Source organism: Canis lupus, chromosome 15, assembly GCF_011100685.1.
Source record: "Canis lupus familiaris isolate Mischka breed German Shepherd chromosome 15, alternate assembly UU_Cfam_GSD_1.0, whole genome shotgun sequence".
In the NCBI taxonomy this organism is placed as follows: domain Eukaryota; kingdom Metazoa; phylum Chordata; class Mammalia; order Carnivora; family Canidae; genus Canis; species Canis lupus.
Window position 1 is genome coordinate 15,178,514 of NC_049236.1, and position 23,701 is coordinate 15,202,214.

The 23,701-nt window shown below is 39.1% G+C and overlaps 1 long non-coding RNA gene across 2 annotated transcripts; it reads right to left on the minus strand.

Moving 5' to 3' along the window:
* Positions 1-1,062: 1,062 nt before the first annotated feature.
* LOC119869339 lies at positions 1,063-23,665 on the minus strand. Of its 2 annotated transcripts, none has more exons than XR_005370286.1 (3): positions 23,340-23,665; positions 20,085-20,202; positions 1,063-2,670 (listed from the first exon to the last, which is right to left on the minus strand). It is a non-coding gene; the product is annotated as an uncharacterized LOC119869339 (long non-coding RNA). The 2 variants fall into 2 exon arrangements; XR_005370287.1 differs by having other exon boundaries at positions 20,085-20,371.
* Positions 23,666-23,701: the final 36 nt, after the last annotated feature.

Consider the following 23,701-nt stretch of genomic DNA (forward strand, 5'->3'; position numbering starts at 1 on the left):
TCTTTGACTTTAGACCAAGAAGAATAAGCTTACTGTAAATACATGATCATTCCTAGAAGCTCCCCATGATTTATAGGACTTCATTATGTTTCTGGTTTTTTTTTTTATAGCACTATTTCTCCATTTTCTTTGAACTTAAAGGCTCCTGTTATCACTAAGAATGACTGCCAGTGAATTTTAATAGTTGTTAGCTCTTTAAAAAATAGTTACTTGTTCTGTAAACCCTCTTCCCAAAATTTTATTATTTTATTTTTTAAAATAAAAAAATTATTTATTTATTCATGAGAGACACACAGAGAGAGGCAGAGACATAGGCAAAGGGAGAAGCAGGCTCCTCCAGGGAGCCTGATGTGGGACTTGATCCCCCTACCAGGGATCATACCCTGAGCCCATGCCAGATGCTCAACCACTGAGCCACCCAGGCATCCCGATTATTTGGAATTCTTCTGAGAGTTTTACCACTGTTTTAATTATAGTTTTTGTTTTTGTTTTTGTTTTAATTATAGTTTTTAAAACATTTAAAGTTTCTGTGGAGGGAGAATCTTCACTCATTTTTTTATTTTATATTCCTCAAAATTATTTTATATTCCTTCCTCAAAATTTTAGCTGTTAGTCCAAAATCAATATTCTTCCTACATGGGGTAACTGAGAAATTAAAACCTATTAGGTTCCCTCTTCTCAAACTCCATGTCCCCTTATATTTTCAGCATTTAAAAAAAGGTCATATTGACTTGGGAAAGTGTGACCTGACACTGGTGGAGAAAACTGGTAAGAGTGGGTAGCATGTGTTAGTGACAGTGAGAGACTGCTTTATGCTGCCTGCCTGGTTTAGATGGTGGAGTAGAGGGGAGAACTTCCTGAGCAGTGGTAAACCTCTTGCTATCCCCTTCTTCCTCTAGTAGAGGAATGGGCAAAACTAAAGACAATACAATTATTTTTTTCATTAAAAATTTTAGAAGATTTTATTTATTTATTTACTTGAGAAAGAGAAAGAGAGAGCACAAGTGGGGAAGAGCAGAGGGAAGAGAAGCAGACTTCCCGCCTGAGCAAGGAGTCTGACACGGGGCTTGATCTCAGGAACCCAGGATCATGACCTCCTGAGCTAAAGGCGGATGCTTAACCAACTGAGCCACCCAGGTGCCCCTACAATTTCTTTTTTTAAGCCACATTGAGTTCAAAAAGTGAACTCATATAAAAAGTAGTACATATTTAATGTATACAACTTGATGAATTTTTTTTTAATGGGATTTATTTTTTTTTTAATTTTTATTTATTTATGATAGTCACAGAGAGAGAGAGGCAGAGACACAGGCAGAGGGAGAAGTAGGCTCCATGCACCGGTAGCCCGATGTGGGATTCGATCCCGGGTCTCCAGGATCACGCCCTGGGCCAAAGGCAGGCGCCAAACCACTGCGCAACCCAGGGATCCCGACAACTTGATGAATTTGGAGAGAAGTATATACATCCATGAAACCATCACCACAATTTATGCCATAAACATATCCATCATCTCCAAAGGCAGGACTCTGAGGGAACTAGCCTTGTTTTGCTTGAAAACTTGACAATAACCTGATTGAGGACAGATGCCTTGCAAGGGGGTGTGCATCCTCTGTAAGAAATACCACAATCATACATGGTTGCTAGTAGAATCATAAGTAGGGTCAAATCTCAGTCTACTCTAGGGAGTCAGGTATACAATATGACCCGGAAAAGAGTAGCTAGTACATCAAATGAATTATCACAAGGTTTAGCTAATATATACAGTGTTAGCACAAACCTGGAAATGTGTAGGAGTAGATTCTAAGGGTATCAGATCAAAGAAGGCAAAACATAACTATATCAGGAAGAATTCATTGATTTGGGGCTGCTTACTAGAGATTCTAGATTTAACGTGTTAATTTATGTAAATGGAGGTGGCTCTAACAACTTAATGGGTTGGTTGACTAAAATTTTGGTTCACTGGTGGCTTGTTGAATGAGAATAAGATACCAGAGCTTCACTGGCCTGAAGTAAAGAAGGGTATCCAAAGACTTAAGGAGACAGGCAGGTTAGAGTGGATTTATTTGTACAAATGGCAAACTCCTGGGGTGGCCTGGACAGCACTCCTGCCACTAAGACACTGAAACATACATTAGTGAGAAGAGAAATACTAAACATTGAGAAATACAGTAGAGAGGTTTGTGGTTGCTCTCCTTTGTAGGAAAAGGTATGACCATGCAAGATGCTGCCATTGTGATGAACTCCCTGATTTCACTAGAAATGATGGGATCCCAAGTAGCAGAGGTCAAGTGGCAGCACTTAACCGTAAAAGACAAGGTGGGCATGTTTAGTCTAAAGAGAAGGAGGTATATTATTAGTAATAAGAATGCTCTGGCCCATAGAGACCTTTGGTTGTGGCTAATTGATCATGATATTCCTTGGAGTAAAAGAGATGAACAGCCTGGTATATGTTGGATGGCCAAAAATCTGACTTGAGTTACCACAATGGAGGGTCATGGCTTCTTGCCCAGTTTCCAAACTTAAGCCAGTTCATAAACGTAGAATCTTTTGATTGAATGGCTTCCTTCCCATGAAGAATGATCTTACAGCATTGCTGCATGAATACATCATAAATCTTCCTCCTGGCCTTCTCCAAAGGGATGTTCACCCTTTGGCTAGAGAGGCTATGCACTGGAAAAAAGGGAATAATAGATATTTCAGGTATTAATGTTAATCACAGGGGATCCAAAATGACACTGTGGATCCCAGTGGGGGCTATGATTGGGAGGTGATAGATGGGAGTTTTAGCCTAAGTTAAGGTGGGACTGGTTGGTCCATAGACATATCCTATGGCTATTACCCCAGTTCTTTATGTATAATTAGAATAAACATGCTTATGAGAGCCACTGTGGTAGAGAGGCTAACCCTTTCTATGAAGATAGCAAACCAGAAGCAATACTGTGTCCCTGCAGGAATTGCGGATATTAGTACCACCACCAAAGACTTAACACATACTAGGATGCTGATACCAGCACATCTGCATTTAACACACCTGTTTGGCCTCTGGAGAAGTTGGATGAATCTTAAAGAATGACTAGATTATCAGGTTAGGAGATAACACCATGAAAGGATAGGATTCTGTCTTATGGTATGTCTTACCATATTACCATCATATGGTGCTGTCTCCTCCATATTCAGAATCTAAAAAATCAAAGGAAGAAGAGATGGCTCCTCTCACCATTAATACTTAGTAACCCACTCACAGGATTTTTGCTTCCTCTTTCAGCTACTTTGAGTTCTGCTGGTTTGGAGATCTTTGCTTCTAACAGGGAATACATACAATCGTTCCATTGAATTAGAAGATGAAACTCCATTTGGCTATTTGGGCTTTTTACGTCACTGAACCAGCAGGCAGATAAAAGAATACTCTACTGGATGATTACTTCCTGATTACCATGGTAAATCAAGTTGTTGCTATGTGGAGCAAAAAGAGTGATTCTGGAACCAGGGAACTCCCTGGGCTACTTTTAAAGATTCTATTTATTTATTCATGAGAGAGAGAGAGAGAGAGAGGTAAGAGAGAGAAAGAGAGAGTGAGAGAGAGAAAGGCAGAGTCACAGGCAGAGAGAGAAGCAGGCTCCATACAGGGAGCCTGACATGGGACTCGATCCCGGGTCTCTAGGATCAGGCCCTGGGCTGAAGGCAGTGGTAAACCACTGAGCCACCCGGACTGCCCCCTGGGCTACTTTTAACACTCCCACACACAAAGTAAAGGTTATGGAAAACTATAGCAATCAAACAAGGGCACAACTATTGGAGGGCCCTTCCAAAATGACGGTTCAGATCACCCTAATGTATAAGAGACCAAAATAGTTACTGTGGTTAGTGGAAGAAGGAAGTCACAAATACTAACCATGGCCTCAGGACCAATTGCCAAAATAAGGACTATAGTAGCTTCGCCTATTTTCTCTTCACTGATTATGTGTAGTATATTTATTTGCACATTTAACTATTTTATTCTTCTCTTTACTCTTTATTATTTTCTATACAATTGCTATTGGCCAACTTGTTAGGTGGAAACAGTTCTTTTACTGTTTTATCGAAGTTTGAGTGTATGAAGAAGGGTGTATATGGAAGTTAAAGGGATGAACTGGGCCAGTTATTTACTGTTTCTTAGATCCAAATGTACTCTTCTTTGTTTCATTTTTGATAATGGGCCCTGTAAACTTTGTCAGTTGGCTTGATATTAGCCTTTATCAATAGAAAGTTCTGAAGGGACACAGCAGTTCATAGGAGAAAAATACTTCATTTCCTGGTTCCAGTGAACCGTGTTTTTACAACATGATGGAAGCCTAGAAGTGCTCACCCAGCAATCCTCATGGACTAGCTGTGACCTGCATTCCTCAGCATATTTCTCTTCTACCCAGCAAGTTGGATTCTGACTGATACAAAGGGAGTTATCAGCTTGGCATGGAATTCCTCAGTCTTAGTCCTTTAATGTAAGTTTTTTTTTAATGTAAGTTCATTTTTTAATGTAAGATTTTAAATTGCTTGCTTCTATCATCATAACTGATGTTTGATTCTGTTTTTCAGAACTTGTTTTATGTATTTGGCTCTTATGATTCCTTGGCATTTTCTTTGTTTACTTTTTAGTCCTTTTATTAAACTGAACCTCCAATTAAAAATGGATAATTGGGGGCAGAGACAATGTATTTGTGTTGTTTTTTATTCAGAGCTTAATTCTTTGCCCTTAACCTAGCAAGAACTCTGGACTAACACTGGATAGGTTCAAATAATATCTCTGCTATTTAGCAGCCACATTAGTTTGTTACTTTCTGAATCAGTTTCCTTTCCTGTAAAAAATAAAGAATTAGCTCAGTGCCTGATGCATAGTAAATGCTCAATTTATGTTAGTTATGAATATTTTTCTTCATTATTTCCTACCTATCTCCAGCCTTTTATTTGCCATGGGACTTTTGAGGACATTGAAAAATATTTCCAGTGAAATTCTGTGGTTTGCTTTAAGTCCAGAAATCTGAGAAAGAACTTGAAATTGGGATATACATATTTGTTTGCAGGACAAGATTTGAGGAAGAGTTCGTAGATCATATGAGAGAAAAACATTATGAATGAAAAAGTCTGATATAGGGAACTAGACTACGTGGCAAGTCCTAGGAGTGGTGGCTATAGAAGTTGCAGGTGTGGGGAAATTGTGCTGACCATAATATAATCTAGCTCTCTCCAACCCCTTCTGGAGTGCCTATGTGTTCTAGAAAGAAGAGAGCTGAATGGAAGAAATCTTGAGTAGTAGAGGCCCATTAGCTCTGCTGAGCTGCTGGTTCTATGGAAACAGAATGTGTTCTCCTGTTGAATAGGCAAGGGGAGGAATATTAGAGGTTGGCATAAGGGCAGTGTCGTCTGGGTAATTTGGAGTCCAGCAGTCTGAAGGAAGGCATCTACCATGTAGACAACAGACCATGGGCAGCAGACTACTACTAAGAGAGTAGAAGAATATATGTTTAAGTTCTTTTTTTTTTTTAAAAAATATTATTTATTTTAGAAATGGAGGGAGTGAAGGAAGAGGGACAAGCACACTTCATGCTGAGTGCAAAGCCCAATGTGGGACTTGATCCCACGACCATGAGATCATGACCTGAGCCGAAATCAAGAGTTGGACGCTTAACCGACTGAGCCACCCAGATGCCCCTATATGTTTACCTTCTAACACAATACACATACTGCCTTGTATTACAGTTATTTGTGTTTACATGTCCTCATTTCTTCCTTTCCTATTCAATCCTTAAGAAACTAAAATCTGGTGTATGACCCACCACAATAATAAAACTGAATCTCTTAATTGTCAAACCCAATTTTTTTCTATCTTTATCTTATTTCACCTCTTCAATGTTTTTTGTTTGTCTTGCTTTCCCTTTCCTTTTTTAAAAAAGATCTTATTTATTTATTTATTCATAAGAGACACACAGAGAGAGGCAGAGACACAGGCAGAGGGAGAAGCAGGCTCCCTGTAGGGAGCCCGATGCAGGATTTGATCCCAGGATCCCCCCCAGATCATACCTTGAGCCAAAGGCAGACGCTCAACCACTGAGCCACCCAGGTGTCCTGCCTTTCCTTCTTAACATCCATTCTTCATTTGGCTTATATGATCTCATTCTCTGCTTCTTGTATAACTCCACTCTCCTTTGTTCACTTCTCCCTGTGTGTCCACCTCTTAATTGTTGGTAATCATTTGATTTCATTCTACGTCTTCCCTGTCTGCCCCACTCCTCAATTCTATATACTTGCTCAGAGGGGTCCCATTTCTTCCATAAGACTCCAACTCTTACCTTAAGCTGGACCAAATTCTCCCTTGTCCTAAGTTACTCTCTTGAGCTTCAGTCCATTTTTACCTAGTTGTCTCACAAGCATCTCAAGCCTAATATGTCCCAAAGTGAACTTGTAATCCTTTCCTTTAAATCTCTTACTCCTGAATTTTCCATTTTGGTTATTGACTTAATTTTTAGTATGCTATACAAATTAGAAACCTGGGAAACAGTTTCTACTTTGATTTCCTTCAAATTTCCTTTACTGCTCTAAGTCTGCCTCATCTATCTCCTTAATATACAATCCAATCTCGTCATTCCCTGCTTAAAACCTCTGATGTGCCTCCTGGATAAAATTTGAGCCCCTAGGAATAGCTTAAAAGGTCCTTTACCAAGTGGTTCTAACCTCCTCATGCTCTCTAGTCACTTCAAACTTTTTGCCATGGCTCTTTCAAATCTAGAGACCTCAGTTCTGGGAAATTTTCTGGAATTGTTTCATTAATGATTCACTCCTCTCTGCTTTTTCTAGGATGCCTATTATTCTGATGTTATAACTTTTGGAGTGGTCATCTAACTTTTTCATCTTTTCTCTCTTATTTTCTACCTCTAACTCATTTTGCACTACTTTTAAGAGTTTTTTTTAATATTTATTAATAGTTAGATTTCTTCTATCATGCATTTAATTTCCAAGAGTTGGGATCCCTGGGTGGTGCAGTGGTTTAGCGCCTGCCTTTGGCCCAGGGCGTGATCCTGGAGACCCGGGATCGAATCCCACGTCGGGCTCCCAGTGCATGGAGCCTGCTTCTCCCTCTGCCTGTGTCTCTGCCTCTCTCTCTCTCTGTGACTATCATAAATTAAAAAAAAAAAAAAAAATAATAATTTCCAAGAGTTTTTTTCTGTTTTTTTTAATTATTGTTTTATTGAGGTATAATTGCTATAAAAATTACATTAGTTTTAGATACACAACATGATTCGATATTTGTATATATTGCAAAATGATCACAATAAGTCTAGTTAGCATCCATCACCATTCATAGTTACAAAGTTTTTGTGCATGTGATGAGAATTGTTAAGATTTATGCTCTTAGCAATTTTCAAATGTGCAATAAAGTAGTAACTATAGTTACCATGCTGTACATTACATCTCAATGACTTATTATTTTACAACTGTAAGTTTGTACTCTTTAATGCCCTCCACTCCAAGATTTTTCTTTTCTTTCTGAATGCTCCTTTTATTAATTTATTAATGACATCCTATTTTTGTTTTATAGATGTGTTCTTCTCTCTTCTCTCTGAGGAATTTTTTACTACATAAAGAGGCTTTATTTCCTCACAGATTTTTTTTTAATTTAAATTCAATTAATTAACATACAATATATTAGTTTCAGAGGTAGAGTTCAGTGATTTGTCTGTCTTATGTAACACCCAGTGCTCATTATATCACATGCCCTCCTTAATGTCCATCACCTAGTTCCCCTGTCCCTCCATTTCCCTCCCATCCAGAGATTTTCCTTTTCTGTTTATTGTTTGGTTGTTTTGATCTATGTCTTTCGTATCAGAGGCTTTCTTCAGAGATGATAATTTTTGGTTTTCTGTTCATGATTACAAGTTAAAGAGCTCACTGGAAGCTTGAGCATGATGCAGGGCTTATTGACTGTGAGTCTCTCTGTGGACAGACCTGGACAAGCCATTTGTTTGGGGAAACCCTTGATGTTTGTTTGTGTCTTTATTTCTTTCTCTTCGGATAGTAGACTCCTCAGAGAAGAGTCTTGAATTTCATGCTTGAGGAGTAGAAGTTTAAGCAGCTGCCAATGCTCTGGAAGCAGTGTGGGGGATGGGTTAGAGACATCTCAGCATTTAATATACATCTGGTCATTCAATCTCCCTGTTTTGCAAGGTACCCACACCCTTAATTTTGCCTGGAATCCCCTAATCCAGAGTTCCTCACCACATCTTCTCCAGAAAATCAGTTCCAGACTTCTGTTGTAGTAACAGAGGGACATTTATGTAGCCACATGGAATCTGGGAGAAGACTTAGGGAAGTAGTTACTTCTCTCTCTCTCTCTCTTTTTAAAAGATTTAATTGATTTATTCATGATAGACACAGAGAGAGAGGCAGAAACACAGGCAGAGGGAGAAGCAGGCTCCATGCTGAGAGCCCGACGCGGGACTCGATCCAGGGTCTCCAGGATCACGCCCCGGGCTGCAGGCGGCGCTAAACCGCTGCGCCAAAGGGGCTGCCCAAGATTTTATTTATTTATTCATGAGAGATTTTATTATTTATTCAGAGAGGGATCCCTGGGTGGCGCAGCGGTTTAGCGCCTGACTTTGGCCCAGGGCGCGATCCTGGAGACCCCGGATCGAGTCCCACGTCGGGCTCCCGGTGCGTGGAGCCTGCTTGTGTCTCTGCCTCTCTCTCTCTGTGTCACTACCATAAATAAATAAAAATTTAAAAAAATATTATTTATTGAGAGAGAGAGAGAGAGAGAAGAGAGAGAGAGAGGCAGAGACACAAGCAGAGGGAGAAGCAGGCTTCTATCTAGGGAGTCCGACGTGAGACTCGATCCTGGGACTCCAGGATCACACTCTGAGCTGAAGGCAGGCACTAAACTGCTGAGTCACCCAGGGATCCCCTCAGCCACTGTCCTTTATCCCTAGTTCCTTGGTGCTTGGTGTACTTGGTGCCTGTGAGTTTTCCTTAATGGATGGATGCCAGGGCATTAAGGAGATCGTGGTGAGGAAATAGAGACCTTTATGTGTATCACATTTTTTCAAAAAGTGTGATAATGAAGAGAATGTGACAAAAAACAGAAGTTAGGGATAACTGAGGAGTCAACTAGAGGCTCCTTTCCCCCTCAAAATGAGAGGTTTTGTACATACTAGAAAGGAGAGTGCAAAGACCCAGTGGAGAGAGAGAAATTGGAACACTTGAAAAACTAGGGATAATTGTAGCAGAAAGATCCTAAAGGACATAGAGAGGGTAGGATTGAGAATACAGGCAGAGAGGTTAATTTTGGTAGGAAGCAAGATGAAAAGAAGGCAGAAAGGAAGGTTGTGATTTTTAGAGATGGAAACGAGGACAGATGAAGACTAGTCAACAGCTTATTGTTTTGGTAGAATAGGCAGATAGCTTATCTAATGAGAAGGACAGGCTGAGAGCTTTAAGTAGAGTCTTGATGAAGATTTGGAATAGATACTGTGGGAAGTAGGTCAGAGGATTAACCAAATTAAAAAATATTTTAAAGCAGAAGTTAAGGTTAAGAGGTTTTGCTTAACATATCTGTGCAAACTTTATTAACATATGGAGTATAAAAGAAATGCCACAAATTTCAAAGATTCCACCATGATTGCCATCTTTCAAGAAGAAAGACTGATTGTGGTAACTATAGTGACAGTTCTTCCTGTCCTCTCATTGCAAGCAAGATCCTATTTGAGAAGTAACCAATTTAAAGGCAAAATGGTTAGTTTAGCAGCAGTAATACTGGTAGTCCAAAGCAGGAACACAGATATATATTCCACAGGAGCTTTTGGCTAAATGATTGGAAGAAAGAATAAAGAAATTTGAGATCTAAATTCTTTGGTTCCTAATTATAACCTGTAGAAGGGAAGAGGCAAGAAACAGCAAGAAGAAGCCAGCATCCTTGTTTTTTCCTGGATGAAGGACTAATTCTAGGTTCTTTGCCTTTGATATGATCTCTCCTACCTTTCTCTCTCATCCATCTCTAAGATTCATGCTTAACCTGCATTCTGTCCTTATCTGCTGGGCAGCATTCTCAGGCTGCCCTCTTAGCAGAGTCCTCACTATAACACAGAATGTGATTTCTAAGGAAGCAATGCTATTACAAGTCTGTGAAAACTGAACTTGAATAGGTGAAAACTTGCATAGTACTTTTTAAATTATTTTAATTTACTTATTTGAATATAGTTGATAAAAATGTTACATTAGTTTCAGGTTACAACATAGTTATTCAATATCTCCATATATTATGCTATGCTCACCACAAGTGTAGCTACTGTCTTTCACCATTCAACACTAGTACAATATCATTGACTATATTCCCTAGGCTGTACCTTTTATTCCCACAACTTACTCAGTCCATAACTGAAAGCCTATATCTCATACTCCCATTCTCCATTCTACCCCACAATAGTACTTCTTTAATGATGTTGATTCTCATTATTCTCATTGGCTTCTAAACAAGTCACTGATCCATCACTATGCAAACTTCGGTAGAATTTAAAATCACAGTGTGGTTGAGGTGATGTAAGTGCTGCTGTAAAGCAGAGGGAATTGAATAAAAGTCTTTGAGATGCTCTTTGAGTTATCACATCAGTTTTTTCACAGCATGTTTGAGAGGCATTATACAGTGATTAAGAGCAAAGGCTTGAAGTGGGATGTGGTTTTGAATTTCAGTGTACCTTAACCATGTGTGATCTTGGGCAGATCAGGCTCTTCAAACCTGTTTCCTCATCTCTAATAGCTGAAATGTTGTTGAATACTGGCTAACCTGACTTTTACAAGGTGACTTTCTGCTTGGTTCACTTCTTATAAATCTACATGGCTGGGGGTTCCTTTAATCTACCTTATGTTCACTTATGTTCCACATCTTAAGACCCATCCAGTTCCTAGACATGGTCATATCAGGAGCCCCAGGGCTACGAGCTCAGTGACTCAGGTCTAGCCAATCTTGTTCTTGATCTCTTTTTGTATATGGTTCTTGTGATTATTCCTCATTACTTTTCAGAAATGGGACAGACCTAAGTTTTGTGTGGCAAGAGTCTATGCAAACTTGGGGACTCTCTTTATGAAAAAGAACACGGGGTGCCTGGGTGGCACAGTCAGCTAAGCGTCTGACTCTTGGTTTTGGCTCAGGTCCTAATCCAGGGATCATGAGATTGAGCCCTATGTTGGGCTCTGTGCTCAGCACAGTCTGCTTGAAACTCTTTTCCCCCTCCTTTTGCCCACCCCCTGTGTACATGCTCCCTTTCTCCCTCTCAAATAAATAAATAAGTACATCTTAAAAAAAGGAACACAAAATTATGAATAATAAAATTAAGTATAAAACCAAATTGAAGTCACTTCAATTAAAAGTAATAATCTTTAAAAAAAAAAAAGTAATGATCTTTTGCCCAGTTTCTAGATCTGAGCCAATTTACAGACCTGGAACCTAATGACTGAAAGGTGACTGAGTTCTCAAGGAGAAGGACCCTCACACACCACAGCAAATATATGTGATAATGATTTGCCAAAGCAATGGCCATTTCTTTGAATAGCTACATATTTAGGAAAGGGGAATATCCAGATATTTTGAGGACTTTTGAAGACAGGATTTGAATTGATACTGATACCCAGAGACCTGAGATGTCATCATGATCCTCACGTTAGAGAGTGGGGGCACATGGAGGCCAGGTAATAAATGGAATTGGGGACAAGTTCTCAACTACAGTGGGTCCACAGACTATCCAGTCCTTTCTAGTTATTTCCTTGGCCCTTAATATGTATAATTGGAGTTCATATACTTGGCAGTTGGGGTAACTCCCACATTGAGTTCTTAGCCTATGGGATAAATTATCTTAGTGTGAAAGGCCAAATGTAAGCCTCTGAAAATGCCCCACTTCCATGCATCCTTGGAGTGGGAGTAGGGGGATAGAGGAGATTAATGTTACATTTAAAGATCAAAAGGATGCAAAGAATCCATCCTACTATAACTACATTTAATTTGCCAGTCTGACCCCTTCACAAAGGGGATTCTACAGGATGCCTGTAGATTTCCACAAACCTAGATTGGTTGTTAGATTACTCAACCAAGTAGCAGCCCTAATTGTAACTGCTATACCAGACATGGCATCATTGTTAAATTAGATTAATATGGCCTGAGGTTCATAGTATGTAGCCATTAAGTTGGCAAATGCATTCTTTTCTATCTTACTTGAGAAAAAGGATCAGAAAGAATTATGTTCACATGGAACATAGTTATTGTATTAGGATTATTCAGAGAAAAAGAACCATTAGGATTATACATATGCACACATTAGGAGATACACACACACACACACACACACACACACACACACACACACACACTGGTATTCCTTTGCCCCATAACTGTGAACAGAGAAAACAATCCTGGGATTATTACTAAGGGCTCAGAATCCTAAGGACTGAGGGTTTGGGTCATACTACTGAGCAAGCTCTAAGACCTGCTTAGCTGACAGCTGAGTGTGAGAGGTATTTAGAATAGATATATTGAGGATGAAGATGAGGATGAAGTTTTGGCCCTAAGACCAACACTTCAGCAATGAGGGTTGTAGTTCACTCCACCAATCTTCCTCTTCTGAGTTTCCTCTTAGTTACAGAACCATAGAGGATCTGCTTCTTGATCCTGCATGGAAAAGTATATCTGTGAGGTAAAAGAATGGACTGTGGCAGCCATGAAAGTGTTTTTTGATTTCTGGCTTCAGGGATCATATTTATTGATCATCTTAGCTGCTGTGCTCTAAAATCCATTCCTGCATCCACTCAGAGGCCATGGTTTCCACATGTTGCTCCACTCATTAAGTATAGAAGGAGTACTAAGGCAGGCCTGTTTCTGGGAGATGGAAGACTCTTCTGATGGGTGATTTTGGTCTTGCCTAAATTTCTTAGAATTACATTGCAGCCTAAGACTCTTCTACTTGACTAACCTGCCTTTCCTTTGTCCTCTTTCTGCATTGAGGTCTGATGGCTCTCACAGTATTCCCTAGTTCCTAGCTCCTCTCCATGTTCCCCATCAAGCATAACCTCTAATAAATCTCTTACACATCTAATCCTGTCTGGACTAACATACATACCAAGTGTCCATCAGAAAGAAGGGGTAAGCAATGTGTGCTACATTTATATAATGGGAATACTACTGAGAATTAGAACAGATACACCTGAATAACACAGATGATTCTCAAAGACATGCTTAGTGAAAAAAGCATACATAAAAGAATTCATACTGTATGATTCCATTTAAATGAATTATGGTTCTTTCTGGGGGAATGGATATTGACTATAAAGGAGTACAAGGGGACTTTCTGGAATGATAGAAATGTTTTTTTAAAGATTAAGAAACAACTTTTTTTTTTATTAAGAAACAACTTTTTGAACCTTTCTTCATTGGTAAAATGGGATAAAGGTGCTAATCAGTTATTTATGAGAGGGAGCAAGAGAGTGGGAGCATGAGCAGGGGGAGGGGCAGAGAGAGAGGGAGAACCAGACTCCCCACTGAGCAGGGAGCCCAATATGGGGCTCCATCCCAGGACCTGGTATCATGATCTGAGCTCAAGGTAGACGCTTAACCAACTGAGCCACCCAGGTGCCCCCGATAGAAATGTTCTATATCTTGATCTGTGTGTTGGCCCCATGTGTGTGTATATATGTAAAAAGTCATCAAGCTGTATGCTTAAGATTGGTTCATTTTAGTGCATGTAAATTATAAAGTACTGAAAAAATAATAAAGCTGATGTATTGCCATCAGAAATGCCAACAATAAAGTACTGAAAAAATAATAAAGCTGATGTATTGCCATCAGAAATGCCAACAATGCCATCAGAAATCTAATTATTTTCTATTTTTTCCATCAGCTTCAACTCAAGTCTAGCTTTCCCTTTGTATATGTGATATGCTAAACAATCTCCTCTTCTATGTCAGGACACTAAGAGAATTGCTTCCAAAGGCTCTCCTAAAACAGTGAGAACATTTTTTTTTTCCTGGAAGTTGCTAGCAAACCACATGTCTTATTGGCCCCAATGAGTTATGTTCATTCCTGAACCAAACTCTATGACCAGGGAAATGCCATTCACTGACTGACTTATATCTGCTTATCTCTGAGTGAATACCTTTAGAATGGGGTATGGGATTATTTCAATCAATTAGGTTGGGGCTAACCCTTGGAGCTAAATTCCTTTAATTTAGTGTGGCTATTCCACACTGAAGAGGGGTGTAATGGATTTAAGGAAAACAACCACAAAGTCTACTATAAGAAATATGGCAGAGTTGGGTAATAAGTCCAATTGGTTCAATATTGCTTTAATCATGGGTCTCTTTTCCATTTCCCAAATACCTTTCCCTACCCCTACTTCATCCAGTTTTTAATATATTCCCTTTCAAAGTTAGCATTATCAGCAAGCACAGGTGTCTAGCTTTTATTCCTTGAAAGGGAAACTAGAATAAATGCCATTACTAAACAAATGACTCTAGATTGCATATGGTTTGCTTGCTGGACAATGCCTAAATCTTCATCTGAGTCTCACTTTGCCCCTCACTCTCATCTCAGCACTGATTTTTGTTCCATTCCTGAGGGGTTGAGGATGTTTCACAAATGCAATTTTATTTTAAGATTTTATTTATTCATTCATGAGAGACAGAGAGAGAGAGAGAGAGAGAGGCAGAGACATAGGCAGAGGGAGAAGCAGGCTCCACGCAGGGAGCCTGACGTGGGACTCGATCTGGGTCTCCAGGATCATGCCCTGGGCTGAAGGCGGGGCCAAACTGCTGAGCCACCGGGCTGCCCACAAATGCAATTTAAAAGATTTGTTTTTAAGGTTGGCTCAAAATTTTCCTGACATCATAAGATCTGTTGTAAGATGTCATATATTCTTGGTCATTGATTTTGATATGTGTGTTTTCACCCAGGACATTGCAATGCTGTAAAAGAAGTATTTTAGACTTCCACAGTCTCTTTGGGATGGGTCAATTCTCTCACTAGAGGAGAGAGATCAAACAGAGTAATATAGATCTAGAGCCACTGCTTATATAGCCACTTGGTGAGAAATAGAAAAAGGCACCCAGATGCAACCCTTTAGGTGCAGGGCTCGGCAAATGGAGTGCAGGCTGGATTTCAGCCCCTAGATCTAGATGCTCTGTGCTCTCTACAGGACTTTACCATCTCCATGTCACACATTGCCATAGCCTCCTAATTTATCTTCTGACTCTAGACACTTAATGCTCCTCCTCATTCATCCTGCACACTTCTGTCTGATTAATTTTCCTGAAATATTTCCTTTTATCATGTTATTCTCCTGCCCAAACATCTTTTTCAACTTCTTTCAGCCAACCTAAGGGAGTTCAGGTTCTTTAATTAGCATTTTAAAGTTTTGTGTGATGTCTCTTAAGTCTTCTTTGCAGTCCTTTTCTGCTACTTCTTACCACAGTCTTGGTGTTCCAATCAACACGGAGCACTTGCTGTTCCCAAACACATTTTGCATATTCATAAATATCTTATACACCATATTATTACCTTCTGTATTTATATATTTATGTATTTATTTAATGTCTGTTTCCCAAACTAGACTATAAGCTCTACATTGTATGTTGACTTTTGTATTTAAAGCAATAGAACAACCAACATTAACATCAACAACAATTGTTTTAATCTGATCCAGTATTTAGACTAGTCTTGAAAAGAGCTAGCAGATGTCAACAATGGGCTCACATAGCCCTCAATAACACTACTGACCTCTGTATTTACTCCACACAAGCCACATATCAACAAGGCCTTACTTTGGGTATCATTATTATTCCACCTGCTGATATTTCCAGTGTATTATGGTCTCTCTCTTATAAGTCACTGCTGCTTTTCCTTTTCCTTCTCACCTTCCCCCTCTCCTTCATCTTGTTTTTGCCCTCTTTTTCCTTTTTCTTTCCTTGAGTTTCACTATTTGACTATAGCCAATGAATGGTTCTCATGCTTCATTGAGAAGTCTAATTGCTTATTCCCTTTTAAGTGAATCAATCTGAGAACTTCTTTCTAGCCAAATTTGAGTCCTTGTCCAGGAAAGAAAATATATATTCACTTTCATGCTATCCTTACAAAAGCCTTTGGCTCTTAGGTGAGACAACTATGGTACAGAAATGAAATTTCACTAGGCTCAGAATTCAACAACATGGATTTGAGTTCTGTCACTCACATGCTAGTGACCTTGATTAAGAAACAACATTTTGAACCTTTCTTCATTGGTAAAATGGGATAAAGGTGCTAATCAGGGATGAATAAGAGAGTTTACTAAGCAGCGTTTAGGGCTTTATTTTATTTTATTTTATTTTATTTTATTTTATTTTAAAAAAGATTTTATTTATTTACTCATGAGAGACACAGAGAGAGAGAGAGAGAGGCAGAGACACAGGCAGAGGGAGAAGCAGGCTCCACGCAGGGAGCCGGACATGGGACTCGATCTCGGGTCTCCAGGATCACGCCCTAGGCTGAAGTGGCGCTAAACTGCTGAGCTACCCAGGCTGCCCTAGGGCTTTATTTTGATCTGAAATAAGAATTAAATTAGTATTTTTGGTCAACACAACTCAGTGAATTTTCTTCAACATTGCTTTATTTTCCAGCTGAAACTGTAAAATATTGTATCAATTTTAAATATTATTATTAGATGTCCTTGCTTCCTTATCTTTTGGCAACTTGCTCTATCAATTCCCAGTCCCAGATCAGGGCTAGACTGTTTTAATTAATTTAGTATCCTTTCGGGATCCCTGGGTGGCTCAGTGGTTTGGCGCCTGCCTTTGGCCCAGGGCGTGATCCTGGAGTCCCGGGATCGAGTCCCGCGTCAGGCTGCCGGCATGGAGCCTGCTTCGCCCTCCTCCTGTATCTCTGCCTCTCTTTCTCTCTGTCTATCATAAATAAATAAATAAATAAATAAATAAATAAATAAATAAATAAATAAATCTTAAAAAAATTTAGTATCCTTTGCTATGTTTAACTTATAATGCCTCACAAAAAATGGTTTATTCATTTTATTTGTTTCAAAATGGCACAAATACCAGAAAACTCAAAATGTAGCTTCATAGTCTATTAAAAAAAAATCACTCTGCTACTCTAAGGTACAGTGCTGATATTACTAAATATTCATTGTATCAGTTTTCAGGAACAATATGGCAGAAGCATTTTATTTTTTTTCAGAAACACTTTATTCAGGGAAATTTTTCTTTTCCTATGTCATCTGAATTGAGGCCACTAATAACTAACTCATGACCAGATTAATGGAATAGGTTCCTATGTCTTCCATTTTTTTCCCTTCAGATAGGTTCTCTGCATTATAGCCAGATCACTCACCCATTTATTCATAAAATGTTTACTGAGAATCTATTATGTACTAACTACAAAGCACAGACTAATGGGAGGAAAGATGTGAAAAAACAAACAGAAAATAGGTTATACTCAGTTTTGTAATGTTATATAGCTGTCTAATAACCTTGGTTTCCCATTGTTCATTCTGTATACTCAACTTCAAATTCCTTACCTGGCATTTAAGATTATCCATAATTTGGCTTTTTTTTTTTTTTTTTAACGATTTGGCTTTTAAAAGACCCTTCTAATCTTATTTTCCATTATTATAGCCAAATGGATTTTTAAAAATATTTTATTTATTTATTTATGAGAGACACATAGAGACACAGGCAGAGGGAGAAGCAGCCTCCTCCACAGGGACCTGATGCAGGACTCAATCCCAGGATCCTGGGAACACGCCCTGGGCCAAAGGCAGGCGCCAAACCGCTTAGCCACCCAGGCATCCCTAGCTACATGGATTTTTAAAAACTGTTCCATTAAAATGTTTTGTACTTTTCAGAGCTTTTGGGTTTCTGTTGAAGTAGCTCAACTCAATTTGAATTCCTTCCCTAAGCCTTTGGGCCTTTTGAATTCTACTCATTCTCCAAGATCTAGATGAAAGAAGACTATAGTAGAACTCCATCTCACAGTTTCTACTAAAGTGATCCTTCTGATTCCCAAAATAATCACTGCTTCTTCAAGTCACTTGACAATCCTTTGAAGCTTCTTGTACCTATTGCTTTTTTGTATTCTTTCAATCTTCTACTGTTATTTTTTTCCTGTGTTTCATCTTATCTTACTAACTGGATGTTAAGCTACCAGAAGTGAAATTATTTCCTGTTTAATGGTATCTTGGAAAAGATCTAGCCATCACTAAGGCCACAAAATAAATATGAGTAATAATAAAATATTTAGTTCTTTAAAAAATATTAGCAAAGAAGACTCATATAAATGAAGAGATAACTACATTTATGAAGCCTGAATGACTATTTTTTTAATGAAGACTGAATTATAAAAATATTAGCTGTCCCCAAGAAATTCAATGTAATTCCAAGAAAAATCCCTGCAGGGAAATACAAATCAGAATCACAATGAGACACCCTTACACCAGTGAGAATGGCGAAAATTAACAAGAGAGGAAACAACAAATGTTGGAGAGGATGTGGAGAAGGGGGAACCCTCTTGCACTGTTGGTGGGAATGCAAACTGGTACAGCCACTTTGGAATACAGTGTGGAGGTTCCTCAAGAAGTTAAAAATAGAGCTACCCTACGACCCAGCAATTGCACTACTGGGTATTTACCCCAAAGATAACAGATGTAGTGAAATGCCAGGACACCTGCACCCCAATGTTCAAAGCAGCAATGTCCACAATAGCCAAATTGTGGAAGGAGCCACGATGTCTTCGACAGATGAATGGATAAAGAAGATATGGTATATATACACAATGGAATATTATTAGTCATCAGAAAGGACGAATACCCACCATCTGCTTTGACGTGGATGGAACTGGAGGGTATTATGCTGACTGAAGTAAGTCAATCGGTGAAGGACAATCATCATATAGTTTCACTCACACATGGAATATAAGAGATAGTGAAAGGGATTATAGGGGAAGGAGGGGAACTGAGTAGGAAAAACTAGGGAGACAAACCATGAGAGATTCCTAACTCTGAGAAACAAAGGGTTGTGGAAGGGGAGGTGGGCAGGGGGATGGGGTAAGGGGTGATGGGCACTGAGAAGGACACTTGATGGGATGAGCACTGGGTGTTATACTATATGTTGGTAAATCGAACTTAAATAAAAACAAATGTAAAAAAATAGTTACCATACAAAACACCAATACCAGGAAAAAAAGAAAAGAAAAATCCCTGCAGGACTTTTTTGAAACATACTAAAATTGGTGCATGGATAGCAAAAACAAAATTGAAAAACAAGGACAAAGAAGGGAGATTCATCCTACCAGTTATCTAAACATTTCCAAAGTTAGTTACTTATTACCAAATTATTAATAAAAATGTATTTTTGTAATAGGAAGAGGTAAAAAGGTAGGTAGGTGAAACAGAAAAAAAGGACCAGAAACAAACCTACAGATGTAAGACAATTTGGTACATCACAAATCAATTCAGGAAAGGCTGAACTATTTGACAAATGATTTTAGAGCAATTACCAACTGCCTTCATAGAAAAATAATTAAAATTACATCCATAGAAAGAAAAAAAATTCTACTAGGAAAAAAGGCCAAAAAGTGAAAATATTTCAAAACAATTAGAAGAAAATACAGACCAGATAAAGCTTCCTTAAATAAGATAAAATATGTGCAAAACTTAAAAGAATAGTTAGGTAATTTGGTGTCGCCAAAATTTAAAATCTCAGTATAGCAAAGTATAATAAAAAACATAATAAATTTAAAAGACAGAACACATACTGGAAGAAGATATTTGCAATGTATATAACAAAGAAATTCTATCCAGAACATATAAATTACTACAAATCAAAAAAAATTAAACAATCCAATAGAAAAAAATGTAATTAGGCAAAATATAGAAGAGGTATATTGTGGCCAAGAATATGTAAAGTGATGTTCAACCACACCAGTAAACAAATAAAAATAAAGCATAAACACTTCTTGTTAATCAGCTGTTAAAAATTAAGTCTGACAATATTGCATATTGCTTATTGGTAAGAATATAGGGAAATAGTATTCTTACTCAGTGCTTGTGGGAGTTGGTTGTTGTAGCCAATATCCAACATGGCTTCCACTGATCCTTGCCTCTTCCTTGGTGTTCACACTTTTGTAGTCTTTTCCCACACTGAGTCAGAACTGTTCTGAGAAAATAGAATATGGGAATCCCTGGGTGGCGCAGCGGTTTAGCGCCTGCCTTTGGCCCAGGGCGCGATCCTGGAGACCCAGGATCTAATCCCACGTTGGGCTCCCGGTGCATGGAGCCTGCTTCTCCCTCTGCCTGTGTCTCTGCCTCTCTCTCTCACTGTGTGCCTATCATAAATAATAAAAAAAAAAAAAAAGAAAGAAAATAGAATATGGTAGAAGTGATGGTAAATGACTTCTCAGGTTATTCATAAAAAGCATTGTAGGTTAGGTCAGGTTAGGTCATAAAAAGCATTGTAGCTTCTGGCTTGCTCCCTTAATTCCTTTGGAGAAAACCAGCCATGTCATAAGGATATTCAAATAGCCCATTGCAGAAGCTCAGATGGAGAGGATCTGAGGCTTCCTGCCAAGCGCCAGCATCAATTTACCAGCTGTATGAGGGAGCCATTTTGGAAGAGGATCCTCCAATCCCAATCAAGCCTTCAGATGATTGCAGCCTTAGCCAATATCTAATGCTAAATTTATGGGCTATTTTGAGCTAGAATCACACAGTTAAGCTGCTCCCAAATTCCTTACTCATAGAAATTGTGAGAGATAATAATTCCTAGTGTTATTTGAAACCTCTTAAGTTTTAGAGTTGTTCTCAGCATAAATAACTAATATGGTATAGCTACATTGGAACACAAATTGGCAACATTTAGCAAAACTGAACTTATTTCTATCCTATGATCAGTAATTCCATTCTGGCTATATGCCAAGGAGACATTCTGGAATATATGCTCAAAGAACAAAGATGTTCATTGAGGCACTGAGTGTTCATTGAAGTACTATTTCTAATACTTAGTAATAATAAAAAGGAAACATGTAAATATCCATCATTAGTGAAATACATACATAAATAATAGCTAACATTTATTGAGTACTTACCACGTGGTAAGTACTATTCCATTCAATTCACATATATTAATTACAAAACATACTATGTAAGAACTCTTATTATTCCCATTTTATAAATTTGAAAACTGAGGCATGGAGGGTTTAAGTAACTTCTTTATATATAGCTAACAAATGATGGAGGGAGGCTTTGAAATAAAATGTGATATATTGTCAAGAAGGTATATTTTTATAGCACTTAGAAGGAATGAGTGAGATGTTTGTGTATCAATATGCACAGAAAAAAGAAGGGTATCAGTATGTTAGGCAGTGTGATACCATTTAATTAATTAAGATACACAGGAAACAATGTTACACTTCCACGTGATTTAAAAATGGGCTGCAAACTATGGTTGTACTTGCTCTGGGAATGCTAAATGCAGAGGGTTGAAGTGGACTTTTGATATATTAAGTAATAATTATTCATTCTGAGTGGTGAGAATATGGGTGTAGGTTATGTTATTCTTTGTACTTTTCTATATTGTTTAATGTTCTCAAAATAAAGAAAGAGTACCTAGTTAAATCAAACTCATAAGAATCAAACTTTGTTTTTTTTAAAGATTTATTTATTTGAGAGAGAGAGTGCTCAAGGTGGGGAGGGGCAGGAGAGGGAGGGAAAAACTTTAGCAGACTCTATGCTCAGTAGAGCCTCATGCAGGGCTCGATCTCACCACCCTAACATCTCCACCCAGTTGGATACTTAACCAACTGCACCACCAAGGTACCCCTCAACTTAACTTTTAATAAATATGTTTAAGTGACATTTCTTCCTATGTCCCAACGTCTATTAACCGTATTTACCAGCTGCTGATTAAATCAGAGTAACATATTCATTGACTCAAAAATCAAGTATTTTTTGATATCTTCCATGTGTAAAGCATTGTGGCAAGTGATAGAGATAGGCCCTTCCTTACATAGAAATGGTTTCTGCCTTTACATTCTCATACCTGTAGTCTAGTTAGGGAGAAAGGCATTAAAGAAATCCCGCCCCCCTCAAACCTGTAAGTTCTAGGAGGGAGAAGAATGAATGCCATGGAAGTCTAATTGTAGTATCAGATTTAAGAAGGAGTAGAGATTATGCTATTTCACAACAACCAATTAAGACGTCTATAGATATAAATCCATTTATTGATATCAAGTACCACATAAACACTTGATTTGAAATATTTGTAATCCTTACAATTATATGAGCATAATTACTAGCTCCCTTTTACAAATCATTTAAGTGAGTCATGACTAACATCCCACAAGTAATAAGTGTGATTGACAACCAATTCTGCCTCTACAGCCTGTGCTCTGTATTTCTGAGGTTATAGCAAAACTAAACTACTACTTTGGCTCGGTTGTCTTCAATCATTTACTCTCTTCTTACTTTATACCCTAGAACTCATTCATTTTAAAGGTTGACTGCAATTAAAGGAACATACAGTTCTTGGAATATTTTAAAGTTATAGAGATTAGTCAGCAAATCTGAAATAATGAGTTTTCTTTTTTTTGGTAAATCCATTTAAGATTATTTATTTATGAGAGAGAGAGAGAGGCAGAGACACAGGCAGAGAGAGAAGCAGGCTCCACGCAGGGAGCCCAACGTGGGACTTGATCCCTGGACCCCAGGGTCACGCCCTGGGCCCAAGGCAGGCGCGCTAAACCACTGAGCCACCCAGGGATCCCCAATAATGAGTTTTCTTGACCGAGCAACAGACGGCCGCTTACAACTCAGTGTTGTTTCTGGAGGAGTTAGTGAAGTTGCTGTTCTTGAGCATCCACTATATGCCAGGCAGAAGATAAATTACAGTGAAGAAAATACTTGTGAGTGATCCTGGCTCTCATGGAGTTTACACGCAGGTGGACAGACATTACACAAATATTTTTTTTAAATGTGTACAATTTGTTGTAATTGTAATTGTCGTAATACAGAGGTGTAAAAAACTGAGCCAAGTGAGAAAAACATCAAAGACCTAATTTAGACTGGAGGCAGAGGATCAGAGAATTCTACCAAAAACACAGACAGAAATTTTCTTTCCTAGGATGCAAGGTGCTAAACCTGCCAAAACCTGGGATGGTGCAGCCGCCCGGGCGGTGAGACCTTGGCGTCCCACTGTCCAGGCACCGGCCGGTGCAGCTTTGATCAGCTCTGGAGGGGACCGCCGACTTCATCCTACGTCACTGCGGCGTGAGGAAAGTTTACATCACTCGAACTTACCGGTTTTTTTCCCCGGTGTCTTCCCAGCATCTTTCTGCCGGCTCCTCTGCTCGGCGGTCTCCTGTCATTACTTCTACCACAGCAGCCTGGTTTCGAACTTTCTCTCAGCCTGTGCCCGGCAAGCCTAGAAGTTCGCGGAGGCGGCTCCTCGGAGGGCTCCCGGCCCGGCCATTTCTCTTGGCCCCACAGTCCAGCCCTCCTCCTGGCCGGGCTGCAGGTGGGCTAGTGGCGCGCCGGTCGGCAGCTGTGCGCGGCGCTCCTCGCCCCTAGGTGGCCGTCGGCCCCGCGCAAGCGCTCGGCGCGCGTTCTGGGCTGTCTGCGCCTGGCGCGCGCCACCAGCCGGCGCTCGCTCCCGCCCCCTC